This window comes from Gallus gallus, chromosome Z, assembly GCF_016699485.2.
Source record: "Gallus gallus isolate bGalGal1 chromosome Z, bGalGal1.mat.broiler.GRCg7b, whole genome shotgun sequence".
In the NCBI taxonomy this organism is placed as follows: Eukaryota; Metazoa; Chordata; class Aves; order Galliformes; family Phasianidae; genus Gallus; species Gallus gallus.
In genome coordinates, this window is record NC_052572.1 from 27,695,249 (window position 1) to 27,709,350 (window position 14,102).

General features: G+C 57.6%; 1 long non-coding RNA gene across 22 annotated transcripts in view; it reads right to left on the reverse strand.

The window, feature by feature from the left end:
- LOC101750037 overlaps positions 1-14,102 on the reverse strand; it is a 39,805-nt gene continuing 25,703 nt past the window's right edge. For 18 of the 22 annotated variants that reach the window (XR_006932370.1, XR_006932361.1, XR_006932367.1 and 15 more), the window contains exon 5: positions 1,488-14,102. This exon is cut by the window's right edge. This is a non-coding gene — a long non-coding RNA (uncharacterized LOC101750037). The other 4 variants (XR_005843125.2, XR_005843119.2, XR_005843122.2 and 1 more) reach the window with 1 other exon arrangement.

The following is a 14,102-nucleotide window of genomic DNA, read 5'->3' on the forward strand; positions in this document are numbered from 1 at the left end:
CACGATGTTACGCTGCGGTACCACCGGGTGCAGCGCAGATACTCACTCCAGCGACAGGACTACCCTCACTTTGTGCTACTGCAGTGCGCTAGGGAATGTCGTGGGTCTGGCTAGGGCAGAGATCTTTTTCTTCTGGCAGGTACCTGTCCTGCAGGTTTGGGAATCGGGCCGTGAACAGCGCGGATCACACAGCCACCTAAGTGCTGTAGCAGAGCGCTGCTTCCACAGAAACCAAGGACGCTTCTGCTTCTTATGCTCTCCTTCGAGCCAGGAGGCTGGAGTGGCACAAGAAGTTGTGGGAGGGCGGCGGGGATCCCAGCTGGGCCACCTGGCCCAAACTGAACCAAGGGGATATTCCGTACCGCCTAATGTAGTGCTCCGCAGTTACAGCCAACCTACAGAAGGAGGCATGAGAGCATACTGGGAGCAATGCTGATTGTCTTCCCAGCAAACTGTGACACGAGACGGTCCCCGCTTTTCTGGGAGCACCTGAATATCCATCTGCCCGCCAACGGGAACCTGGAAATGAATCCCGCATTTTGCCTTGCTCCTTCTTGCGGCCTGGGCCTTGCCCCGGAAACGGCCTTCAGCCTCTCCTGTGAGTCCTCCCACTTCTACCTTGCCGGTACTGTCCCCAGCCTTGCCTGGGGAGGGAGAGCGAACCACTGTGTGCTGTTTAGCCGGGCCTCGAGGGCTACACCCCAGCAGGCACAAGTAACCCACAGACAGTTCTCGGCAGGCCAAAGTTAAAGATATGGCTATGCTCCTGAAAGCATCAGTATGAAACGGAGAGGCCACTTGCCAATCCCAGCCTTTGGGCCCTCGAGCCCAGTTCTTTGGTACCTTTCAGGCTGCAGGGGCTACAGCAGGATTCAACCCTGCATTTCCAATAGCATGCGTGGCTTGAAGCCAGAGGGAACAGGATTACCCTGTCACACACCCCTTCCAAAGGACGCGGGGCCTTGTCCTTGAGTAGCTGCACTGAGAAAAGGCGGCTCCTGGGCAATAGCATTCTCGGGAGCGCACAAACACAGCCTCAAGCTGCAGCTCTATGGCTCTCTCATCTTCCCTGCTAACAACAGCATCTGTCCCGCTTGCCCTCCAGAAAGGGGGCAGAACGGCTCCCCAGAACACTCAGAGAGCCCCCCTCCCTTTCCGTGAATCTACACTTTCAAGCCCTCCTCACTACGCCCAATGTGCAACAGAACATCTCTTACCACTCGGGCAGCCAGGCACCGAACGCTGTGGCGTGTAAAGCTGCTGCTCCTGCTCCACACACCTGCCTCTCCGGCCCGCAGCTCTTCCTGGTCAGCAGCAGGCAGCGCTGTGCCGACTGCATGCCGGGGTGGGAAAGAAACCTCAGGTGAAGGGCAGGCCCAATGTCAATCAGCCCCACCGGAGGTGGCAGGGCCCTGCACAGGAAATCCCTCCCACCTCCCTGCAGAGGGAGGCGCCATCTTGTATCCGCCTGCCTTCCACGGAGAGGAGACGCCATTTTGGGACACTTGGTAACCCACGTGTCTTTGTATCCTCTCAGATTGGCTGAGTCACATTTGTTAAATGCCATTGTCTTCTCAGGTCTGTCCTGAACGGCTGCTTGCTTCCTCCAGCTACGGGAGGGCTCTGGTGTAGAAACGCAGGGGTTTAGATGCAACTGTGCAGCCCAGATGATACTGTTAAAACTCGGCTGCGTTTGCCCACACAGCATTCTGAGTAGCTACGCTCTGCGTCGGTGGAAATGCTGCGCATGGGCAGAGCATCCTCTTATCCACAGACTGCTGCGGCGCAGCCTTTGGGGAGCAGCAGAGCCCCTTCCTTTGGAAGCACCTCGGCAGACTCAGGGCCCGTAAGCCACGATGTTACGCTGCGGTACCACCGGGTGCAGCGCAGATACTCACTCCAGCGACAGGACTACCCTCACTTTGTGCTACTGCAGTGCGCTAGGGAATTGTTGTGGGTCTGGCTAGGGCAGAGATCTTTTTCTTGTGGCAGGCACCTGTCCTGCAGGTTTGGGAATCGGGCCGTGAACAGCGCGGATCACACAGCCACCTAAGTGCTGTAGCAGAGAGCTGCTTCCACAGAAACCAAGGACGCTTCTGCTTCTTATGCTCTCCTTCGAGCCAGGAGGCTGGAGTGGCACAAGAAGTTGCGGGAGGGCGGCGGGGATCCCAGCTGGGCCACCTGGCCCAAACTGAACCAAGGGGATATTCCGTACCACCTAATGTCGTGCTCCGCAGTTACAGCCAACCTACAGAAGGAGGCATGAGAGCATACTGGGAGCAATGCTGATTGTCTTCCCAGCTAACTGTGACACGAGACGGTCCCCGCTTTTCTGGGAGCACCTGAATATCCATCTGCCCGCCAACGGGAACCTGGAAATGAATCCCGCATTTTGCCTTGCTCCTTCTTGCGGCCTGGGCCTTGCCCCGGAAACGGCCTTCAGCCTCTCCTGTGAGTCCTCCCACTTCTACCTTGCCGGTACTGTCCCCAGCCTTGCCTGGGGAGGGAGAGCGAACCACTGTGTGCTGTTTAGCCGGGCCTCGAGGGCTACACCCCAGCAGGCACAAGTAACCCACAGACAGTTCTCGGCAGGCCAAAGTTAAAGATATGGCTATGCTCCTGAAAGCATCAGTATGAAACGGAGAGGCCACTTGCCAATCCCAGCCTTTGGGCCCTCGAGCCCAGTTCTTCGGTACCTTTCAGGCTGCAGGGGCTACAGCAGGATTCAACCCTGCATTTCCAATAGCATGCGTGGCTTGAAGCCAGAGGGAACAGGATTACCCTGTCACACACCCCTTCCAAAGGACGCGGGGCCTTGTCCTTGAGTAGCTGCACTGAGAAAAGGCGGCTCCTGGGCAATAGCATTCTCGGGAGCGCACAAACACAGCCTCAAGCTGCAGCTCTATGGCTCTCTCATCTTCCCTGCTAACAACAGCATCTGTCCCGCTTGCCCTCCAGAAAGGGGGCAGAACGGCTCCCCAGAACACTCAGAGAGCCCCCCTCCCTTTCCGTGAATCTACACTTTCAAGCCCTCCTCACTACGCCCAATGTGCAACAGAACATCTCTTACCACTCGGGCAGCCAGGCACCGAACGCTGTGGCGTGTAAAGCTGCTGCTCCTGCTCCACACACCTGCCTCTCCGGCCCGCAGCTCTTCCTGGTCAGCAGCAGGCAGCGCTGTGCCGACTGCATGCCGGGGTGGGAAAGAAACCTCAGGTGAAGGGCAGGGCCCAATGTCAATCAGCCCCACCGGAGGTGGCAGGGCCCTGCACAGGAAATCCCTCCCACCTCCCTGCATAGGGAGGCGCCATCTTGTATCCGCCTGCCTTCCACGGAGAGGAGACGCCATTTTGGGACACTTGGTAACCCACGTGTCTTTGTATCCTCTCAGATTGGCTGAGTCACATTTGTTAAATGCCATTGTCTTCTCAGGTCTGTCCTGAACGGCTGCTTGCTTCCTCCAGCTACGGGAGGGCTCTGGTGTAGAAACGCAGGGGTTTAGATGCAACTGTGCAGCCCAGATGATACTGTTAAAACTCGGCTGCGTTTGCCCACACAGCATTCTGAGTAGCTACGCTCTGCGTCGGTGGAAATGCTGCGCATGGGCAGAGCATCCTCTTATCCACAGACTGCTGCGGCGCAGCCTTTGGGGAGCAGCAGAGCCCCTTCCTTTGGAAGCACCTCGGCAGACTCAGGGCCCGTAAGCCACGATGTTACGCTGCGGTACCACCGGGTGCAGCGCAGATACTCACTCCAGCGACAGGACTACCCTCACTTTGTGCTACTGCAGTGCGCTAGGGAATTGTCGTGGGTCTGGCTAGGGCAGAGATCTTTTTCTTCTGGCAGGCACCTGTCCTGCAGGTTTGGGAATCGGGCCGTGAACAGCGCGGATCACACAGCCACCTAAGTGCTGTAGCAGAGCGCTGCTTCCACAGAAACCAAGGACGCTTCTGCTTCTTATGCTCTCCTTCGAGCCAGGAGGCTGGAGTGGCACGAGAAGTTGCGGGAGGGCGGCGGGGATCCCAGCTGGGCCACCTGGCCCAAACTGAACCAAGGGGATATTCCGTACCACCTAATGTCGTGCTCCGCAGTTACAGCCAACCTACAGAAGGAGGATTGAGAGCATACTGGGAGCAATGCTGATTGTCTTCCCAGCAAACTGTGACACGAGACGGTCCCCGCTTTTCTGGGAGCACCTGAATATCCATCTGCCCGCCAACGGGAACCTGGAAATGAATCCCGCATTTTGCCTTGCTCCTTCTTGCGGCCTGGGCCTTGCCCCGGAAACGGCCTTCAGCCTCTCCTGTGAGTCCTCCCACTTCTACCTTGCCGGTACTGTCCCCAGCCTTGCCTGGGGAGGGAGAGCGAACCACTGTGTGCTGTTTAGCCGGGCCTCGAGGGCTACACCCCAGCAGGCACAAGTAACCCACAGACAGTTCTCGGCAGGCCAAAGTTAAAGATATGGCTATGCTCCTGAAAGCATCAGTATGAAACGGAGAGGCCACTTGCCAATCCCAGCCTTTGGGCCCTCGAGCCCAGTTCTTTGGTACCTTTCAGGCTGCAGGGGCTACAGCAGGATTCAACCCTGCATTTCCAATAGCATGCGTGGCTTGAAGCCAGAGGGAACAGGATTACCCTGTCACACACCCCTTCCAAAGGACGCGGGGCCTTGTCCTTGAGTAGCTGCACTGAGAAAAGGCGGCTCCTGGGCAATAGCATTCTCGGGAGCGCACAAACACAGCCTCAAGCTGCAGCTCTATGGCTCTCTCATCTTCCCTGCTAACAACAGCATCTGTCCCGCTTGCCCTCCAGAAAGGGGGCAGAACGGCTCCCCAGAACACTCAGAGAGCCCCCCTCCCTTTCCGTGAATCTACACTTTCAAGCCCTCCTCACTACGCCCAATGTGCAACAGAACATCTCTTACCACTCGGGCAGCCAGGCACCGAACGCTGTGGCGTGTAAAGCTGCTGCTCCTGCTCCACACACCTGCCTCTCCGGCCCGCAGCTCTTCCTGGTCAGCAGCAGGCAGCGCTGTGCCGACTGCATGCCGGGGTGGGAAAGAAACCTCAGGTGAAGGGCAGGGCCCAATGTCAATCAGCCCCACCGGAGGTGGCAGGGCCCTGCACAGGAAATCCCTCCCACCTCCCTGCATAGGGAGGCGCCATCTTGTATCCACCTGCCTTCCACGGAGAGGAGACGCCATTTTGGGACACTTGGTAACCCACGTGTCTTTGTATCCTCTCAGATTGGCTGAGTCACATTTGTTAAATGCCATTGTCTTCTCAGGTCTGTCCTGAACGGCTGCTTGCTTCCTCCAGCTACGGGAGGGCTCTGGTGTAGAAACGCAGGGGTTTAGATGCAACTGTGCAGCCCAGATGATACTGTTAAAACTCGGCTGCGTTTGCCCACACAGCATTCTGAGTAGCTACGCTCTGCGTCGGTGGAAATGCTGCGCATGGGCAGAGCATCCTCTTATCCACAGACTGCTGCTGCGCAGCCTTTGGAAAGCAGCAGAGCCCCTTCCTTTGGAAGCACCTCGGCAGACTCAGGGCCCGTAAGCCACGATGTTACGCTGCGGTACCACCGGGTGCAGCGCAGATACTCACTCCAGCGACAGGACTACCCTCACTTTGTGCTACTGCAGTGCGCTAGGGAAATGTCGTGGGTCTGGCTAGGGCAGAGATCTTTTTCTTGTGGCAGGCACCTGTCCTGCAGGTTTGGGAATCGGGCCGTGAACAGCGCGGATCACACAGCCACCTAAGTGCTGTAGCAGAGCGCTGCTTCCACAGAAACCAAGGACGCTTCTGCTTCTTATGCTCTCCTTTGAGCCAGGAGGCTGGAGTGGCACAAGAAGTTGCGGGAGGGCGGCGGGGATCCCAGCTGGGCCACCTGGCCCAAACTGAACCAAGGGGATATTCCGTACCACCTAATGTCGTGCTCCGCAGTTACAGCCAACCTACAGAAGGAGGCATGAGAGCATACTGGGAGCAATGCTGATTGTCTTCCCAGCAAACTGTGACACGAGACGGTCCCCGCTTTTCTGGGAGCACCTGAATATCCATCTGCCCGCCAACGGGAACCTGGAAATGAATCCCGCATTTTGCCTTGCTCCTTCTTGCGGCCTGGGCCTTGCCCCGGAAACGGCCTTCAGCCTCTCCTGTGCGTCCTCCCACTTCTACCTTGCCGGTACTGTCCCCAGCCTTGCCTGGGGAGGGAGAGCGAACCACTGTGTGCTGTTTAGCCGGGCCTCGAGGGCTACACCCCAGCAGGCACAAGTAACCCACAGACAGTTCTCGGCAGGCCAAAGTTAAAGATATGGCTATGCTCCTGAAAGCATCAGTATGAAACGGAGAGGCCACTTGCCAATCCCAGCCTTTGGGCCCTCGAGCCCAGTTCTTTGGTACCTTTCAGGCTGCAGGGGCTACAGCAGGATTCAACCCTGCATTTCCAATAGCATGCGTGGCTTGAAGCCAGAGGGAACAGGATTACCCTGTCACACACCCCTTCCAAAGGACGCGGGGCCTTGTCCTTGAGTAGCTGCACTGAGAAAAGGCGGCTCCTGGGCAATAGCATTCTCGGGAGCGCACAAACACAGCCTCAAGCTGCAGCTCTATGGCTCTCTCATCTTCCCTGCTAACAACAGCATCTGTCCCGCTTGCCCTCCAGAAAGGGGGCAGAACGGCTCCCCAGAACACTCAGAGAGCCCCCCTCCCTTTCCGTGAATCTACACTTTCAAGCCCTCCTCACTACGCCCAATGTGCAACAGAACATCTCTTACCACTCGGGCAGCCAGGCACCGAACGCTGTGGCGTGTAAAGCTGCTGCTCCTGCTCCACACACCTGCCTCTCCGGCCCGCAGCTCTTCCTGGTCAGCAGCAGGCAGCGCTGTGCCGACTGCATGCCGGGGTGGGAAAGAAACCTCAGGTGAAGGGCAGGGCCCAATGTCAATCAGCCCCACCGGAGGTGGCAGGGCCCTGCACAGGAAATCCCTCCCACCTCCCTGCATAGGGAGGCGCCATCTTGTATCCGCCTGCCTTCCACGGAGAGGAGACGCCATTTTGGGACACTTGGTAACCCACGTGTCTTTGTATCCTCTCAGATTGGCTGAGTCACATTTGTTAAATGCCATTGTCTTCTCAGGTCTGTCCTGAACGGCTGCTTGCTTCCTCCAGCTACGGGAGGGCTCTGGTGTAGAAACGCAGGGGTTTAGATGCAACTGTGCAGCCCAGATGATACTGTTAAAACTCGGCTGCGTTTGCCCACACAGCATTCTGAGTAGCTACGCTCTGCGTCGGTGGAAATGCTGCGCATGGGCAGAGCATCCTCTTATCCACAGACTGCTGCGGCGCAGCCTTTGGGGAGCAGCAGAGCCCCTTCCTTTGGAAGCACCTCGGCAGACTCAGGGCCCGTAAGCCACGATGTTACGCTGCGGTACCACCGGGTGCAGCGCAGATACTCACTCCAGCGACAGGACTACCCTCACTTTGTGCTACTGCAGTGCGCTAGGGAATTGTCGTGGGTCTGGCTAGGGCAGAGATCTTTTTCTTCTGGCAGGCACCTGTCCTGCAGGTTTGGGAATCGGGCCGTGAACAGCGCGGATCACACAGCCACCTAAGTGCTGTAGCAGAGCGCTGCTTCCACAGAAACCAAGGACGCTTCTGCTTCTTATGCTCTCCTTCGAGCCAGGAGGCTGGAGTGGCACGAGAAGTTGCGGGAGGGCGGCGGGGATCCCAGCTGGGCCACCTGGCCCAAACTGAACCAAGGGGATATTCCGTACCACCTAATGTCGTGCTCCGCAGTTACAGCCAACCTACAGAAGGAGGATTGAGAGCATACTGGGAGCAATGCTGATTGTCTTCCCAGCAAACTGAGACACGAGACGGTCCCCGCTTTTCTGGGAGCACCTGAATATCCATCTGCCCGCCAACGGGAACCTGGAAATGAATCCCGCATTTTGCCTTGCTCCTTCTTGCGGCCTGGGCCTTGCCCCGGAAACGGCCTTCAGCCTCTCCTGTGAGTCCTCCCACTTCTACCTTGCCGGTACTGTCCCCAGCCTTGCCTGGGGAGGGAGAGCGAACCACTGTGTGCTGTTTAGCCGGGCCTCGAGGGCTACACCCCAGCAGGCACAAGTAACCCACAGACAGTTCTCGGCAGGCCAAAGTTAAAGATATGGCTATGCTCCTGAAAGCATCAGTATGAAACGGAGAGGCCACTTGCCAATCCCAGCCTTTGGGCCCTCGAGCCCAGTTCTTTGGTACCTTTCAGGCTGCAGGGGCTACAGCAGGATTCAACCCTGCATTTCCAATAGCATGCGTGGCTTGAAGCCAGAGGGAACAGGATTACCCTGTCACACACCCCTTCCAAAGGACGCGGGGCCTTGTCCTTGAGTAGCTGCACTGAGAAAAGGCGGCTCCTGGGCAATAGCATTCTCGGGAGCGCACAAACACAGCCTCAAGCTGCAGCTCTATGGCTCTCTCATCTTCCCTGCTAACAACAGCATCTGTCCCGCTTGCCCTCCAGAAAGGGGGCAGAACGGCTCCCCAGAACACTCAGAGAGCCCCCCTCCCTTTCCGTGAATCTACACTTTCAAGCCCTCCTCACTACGCCCAATGTGCAACAGAACATCTCTTACCACTCGGGCAGCCAGGCACCGAACGCTGTGGCGTGTAAAGCTGCTGCTCCTGCTCCACACACCTGCCTCTCCGGCCCGCAGCTCTTCCTGGTCAGCAGCAGGCAGCGCTGTGCCGACTGCATGCCGGGGTGGGAAAGAAACCTCAGGTGAAGGGCAGGGCCCAATGTCAATCAGCCCCACCGGAGGTGGCAGGGCCCTGCACAGGAAATCCCTCCCACCTCCCTGCATAGGGAGGCGCCATCTTGTATCCGCCTGCCTTCCACGGAGAGGAGACGCCATTTTGGGACACTTGGTAACCCACGTGTCTTTGTATCCTCTCAGATTGGCTGAGTCACATTTGTTAAATGCCATTGTCTTCTCAGGTCTGTCCTGAACGGCTGCTTGCTTCCTCCAGCTACGGGAGGGCTCTGGTGTAGAAACGCAGGGGTTTAGATGCAACTGTGCAGCCCAGATGATACTGTTAAAACTCGGCTGCGTTTGCCCACACAGCATTCTGAGTAGCTACGCTCTGCGTCGGTGGAAATGCTGCGCATGGGCAGAGCATCCTCTTATCCACAGACTGCTGCTGCGCAGCCTTTGGAAAGCAGCAGAGCCCCTTCCTTTGGAAGCACCTCGGCAGACTCAGGGCCCGTAAGCCACGATGTTACGCTGCGGTACCACCGGGTGCAGCGCAGATACTCACTCCAGCGACAGGACTACCCTCACTTTGTGCTACTGCAGTGCGCTAGGGAAATGTCGTGGGTCTGGCTAGGGCAGAGATCTTTTTCTTGTGGCAGGCACCTGTCCTGCAGGTTTGGGAATCGGGCCGTGAACAGCGCGGATCACACAGCCACCTAAGTGCTGTAGCAGAGCGCTGCTTCCACAGAAACCAAGGACGCTTCTGCTTCTTATGCTCTCCTTTGAGCCAGGAGGCTGGAGTGGCACAAGAAGTTGCGGGAGGGCGGCGGGGATCCCAGCTGGGCCACCTGGCCCAAACTGAACCAAGGGGATATTCCGTACCACCTAATGTCGTGCTCCGCAGTTACAGCCAACCTACAGAAGGAGGCATGAGAGCATACTGGGAGCAATGCTGATTGTCTTCCCAGCAAACTGTGACACGAGACGGTCCCCGCTTTTCTGGGAGCACCTGAATATCCATCTGCCCGCCAACGGGAACCTGGAAATGAATCCCGCATTTTGCCTTGCTCCTTCTTGCGGCCTGGGCCTTGCCCCGGAAACGGCCTTCAGCCTCTCCTGTGCGTCCTCCCACTTCTACCTTGCCGGTACTGTCCCCAGCCTTGCCTGGGGAGGGAGAGCGAACCACTGTGTGCTGTTTAGCCGGGCCTCGAGGGCTACACCCCAGCAGGCACAAGTAACCCACAGACAGTTCTCGGCAGGCCAAAGTTAAAGATATGGCTATGCTCCTGAAAGCATCAGTATGAAACGGAGAGGCCACTTGCCAATCCCAGCCTTTGGGCCCTCGAGCCCAGTTCTTTGGTACCTTTCAGGCTGCAGGGGCTACAGCAGGATTCAACCCTGCATTTCCAATAGCATGCGTGGCTTGAAGCCAGAGGGAACAGGATTACCCTGTCACACACCCCTTCCAAAGGACGCGGGGCCTTGTCCTTGAGTAGCTGCACTGAGAAAAGGCGGCTCCTGGGCAATAGCATTCTCGGGAGCGCACAAACACAGCCTCAAGCTGCAGCTCTATGGCTCTCTCATCTTCCCTGCTAACAACAGCATCTGTCCCGCTTGCCCTCCAGAAAGGGGGCAGAACGGCTCCCCAGAACACTCAGAGAGCCCCCCTCCCTTTCCGTGAATCTACACTTTCAAGCCCTCCTCACTACGCCCAATGTGCAACAGAACATCTCTTACCACTCGGGCAGCCAGGCACCGAACGCTGTGGCGTGTAAAGCTGCTGCTCCTGCTCCACACACCTGCCTCTCCGGCCCGCAGCTCTTCCTGGTCAGCAGCAGGCAGCGCTGTGCCGACTGCATGCCGGGGTGGGAAAGAAACCTCAGGTGAAGGGCAGGCCCAATGTCAATCAGCCCCACCGGAGGTGGCAGGGCCCTGCACAGGAAATCCCTCCCACCTCCCTGCATAGGGAGGCGCCATCTTGTATCCACCTGCCTTCCACGGAGAGGAGACGCCATTTTGGGACACTTGGTAACCCACGTGTCTTTGTATCCTCTCAGATTGGCTGAGTCACATTTGTTAAATGCCATTGTCTTCTCAGGTCTGTCCTGAACGGCTGCTTGCTTCCTCCAGCTACGGGAGGGCTCTGGTGTAGAAACGCAGGGGTTTAGATGCAACTGTGCAGCCCAGATGATACTGTTAAAACTCGGCTGCGTTTGCCCACACAGCATTCTGAGTAGCTACGCTCTGCGTCGGTGGAAATGCTGCGCATGGGCAGAGCATCCTCTTATCCACAGACTGCTGCGGCACAGCCTTTGGGGAGCAGCAGAGCCCCTTCCTTTGGAAGCACCTCGGCAGACTCAGGGCCCGTAAGCCACGATGTTACGCTGCGGTACCACCGGGTGCAGCGCAGATACTCACTCCAGCGACAGGACTACCCTCACTTTGTGCTACTGCAGTGCGCTAGGGAATTGTCGTGGGTCTGGCTAGGGCAGAGATCTTTTTCTTCTGGCAGGCACCTGTCCTGCAGGTTTGGGAATCGGGCCGTGAACAGCGCGGATCACACAGCCACCTAAGTGCTGTAGCAGAGCGCTGCTTCCACAGAAACCAAGGACGCTTCTGCTTCTTATGCTCTCCTTCGAGCCAGGAGGCTGGAGTGGCACGAGAAGTTGCGGGAGGGCGGCGGGGATCCCAGCTGGGCCACCTGGCCCAAACTGAACCAAGGGGATATTCCGTACCACCTAATGTCGTGCTCCGCAGTTACAGCCAACCTACAGAAGGAGGATTGAGAGCATACTGGGAGCAATGCTGATTGTCTTCCCAGCAAACTGAGACACGAGACGGTCCCCGCTTTTCTGGGAGCACCTGAATATCCATCTGCCCGCCAACGGGAACCTGGAAATGAATCCCGCATTTTGCCTTGCTCCTTCTTGCGGCCTGGGCCTTGCCCCGGAAACGGCCTTCAGCCTCTCCTGTGAGTCCTCCCACTTCTACCTTGCCGGTACTGTCCCCAGCCTTGCCTGGGGAGGGAGAGCGAACCACTGTGTGCTGTTTAGCCGGGCCTCGAGGGCTACACCCCAGCAGGCACAAGTAACCCACAGACAGTTCTCGGCAGGCCAAAGTTAAAGATATGGCTATGCTCCTGAAAGCATCAGTATGAAACGGAGAGGCCACTTGCCAATCCCAGCCTTTGGGCCCTCGAGCCCAGTTCTTTGGTACCTTTCAGGCTGCAGGGGCTACAGCAGGATTCAACCCTGCATTTCCAATAGCATGCGTGGCTTGAAGCCAGAGGGAACAGGATTACCCTGTCACACACCCCTTCCAAAGGACGCGGGGCCTTGTCCTTGAGTAGCTGCACTGAGAAAAGGCGGCTCCTGGGCAATAGCATTCTCGGGAGCGCACAAACACAGCCTCAAGCTGCAGCTCTATGGCTCTCTCATCTTCCCTGCTAACAACAGCATCTGTCCCGCTTGCCCTCCAGAAAGGGGGCAGAACGGCTCCCCAGAACACTCAGAGAGCCCCCCTCCCTTTCCGTGAATCTACACTTTCAAGCCCTCCTCACTACGCCCAATGTGCAACAGAACATCTCTTACCACTCGGGCAGCCAGGCACCGAACGCTGTGGCGTGTAAAGCTGCTGCTCCTGCTCCACACACCTGCCTCTCCGGCCCGCAGCTCTTCCTGGTCAGCAGCAGGCAGCGCTGTGCCGACTGCATGCCGGGGTGGGAAAGAAACCTCAGGTGAAGGGCAGGCCCAATGTCAATCAGCCCCACCGGAGGTGGCAGGGCCCTGCACAGGAAATCCCTCCCACCTCCCTGCAGAGGGAGGCGCCATCTTGTATCCGCCTGCCTTCCACGGAGAGGAGACGCCATTTTGGGACACTTGGTAACCCACGTGTCTTTGTATCCTCTCAGATTGGCTGAGTCACATTTGTTAAATGCCATTGTCTTCTCAGGTCTGTCCTGAACGGCTGCTTGCTTCCTCCAGCTACGGGAGGGCTCTGGTGTAGAAACGCAGGGGTTTAGATGCAACTGTGCAGCCCAGATGATACTGTTAAAACTCGGCTGCGTTTGCCCACACAGCATTCTGAGTAGCTACGCTCTGCGTCGGTGGAAATGCTGCGCATGGGCAGAGCATCCTCTTATCCACAGACTGCTGCGGCACAGCCTTTGGGGAGCAGCAGAGCCCCTTCCTTTGGAAGCACCTCGGCAGACTCAGGGCCCGTAAGCCACGATGTTACGCTGCGGTACCACCGGGTGCAGCGCAGATACTCACTCCAGCGACAGGACTACCCTCACTTTGTGCTACTGCAGTGCGCTAGGGAATTGTCGTGGGTCTGGCTAGGGCAGAGATCTTTTTCTTCTGGCAGGCACCTGTCCTGCAGGTTTGGGAATCGGGCCGTGAACAGCGCAGATCACACAGCCACCTAAGTGCTGTAGCAGAGCGCTGCTTCCACAGAAACCAAGGACGCTTCTGCTTCTTATGCTCTCCTTCGAGCCAGGAGGCTGGAGTGGCACAAGAAGTTGCGGGAGGGCGGCGGGGATCCCAGCTGGGCCACCTGGCCCAAACTGAACCAAGGGGATATTCCGTACCACCTAATGTCGTGCTCCGCAGTTACAGCCAACCTACAGAAGGAGGCATGAGAGCATACTGGGAGCAATGCTGATTGTCTTCCCAGCTAACTGTGACACGAGACGGTCCCCGCTTTTCTGGGAGCACCTGAATATCCATCTGCCCGCCAACGGGAACCTGGAAATGAATCCCGCATTTTGCCTTGCTCCTTCTTGCGGCCTGGGCCTTGCCCCGGAAACGGCCTTCAGCCTCTCCTGTGCGTCCTCCCACTTCTACCTTGCCGGTACTGTCCCCAGCCTTGCCTGGGGAGGGAGAGCGAACCACTGTGTGCTGTTTAGCCGGGCCTCGAGGGCTACACCCCAGCAGGCACAAGTAACCCACAGACAGTTCTCGGCAGGCCAAAGTTAAAGATATGGCTATGCTCCTGAAAGCATCAGTATGAAACGGAGAGGCCACTTGCCAATCCCAGCCTTTGGGCCCTCGAGCCCAGTTCTTTGGTACCTTTCAGGCTGCAGGGGCTACAGCAGGATTCAACCCTGCATTTCCAATAGCATGCGTGGCTTGAAGCCAGAGGGAACAGGATTACCCTGTCACACACCCCTTCCAAAGGACGCGGGGCCTTGTCCTTGAGTAGCTGCACTGAGAAAAGGCGGCTCCTGGGCAATAGCATTCTCGGGAGCGCACAAACACAGCCTCAAGCTGCAGCTCTATGGCTCTCTCATCTTCCCTGCTAACAACAGCATCTGTCCCGCTTGCCCTCCAGAAAGGGGGCAGAACGGCTCCCC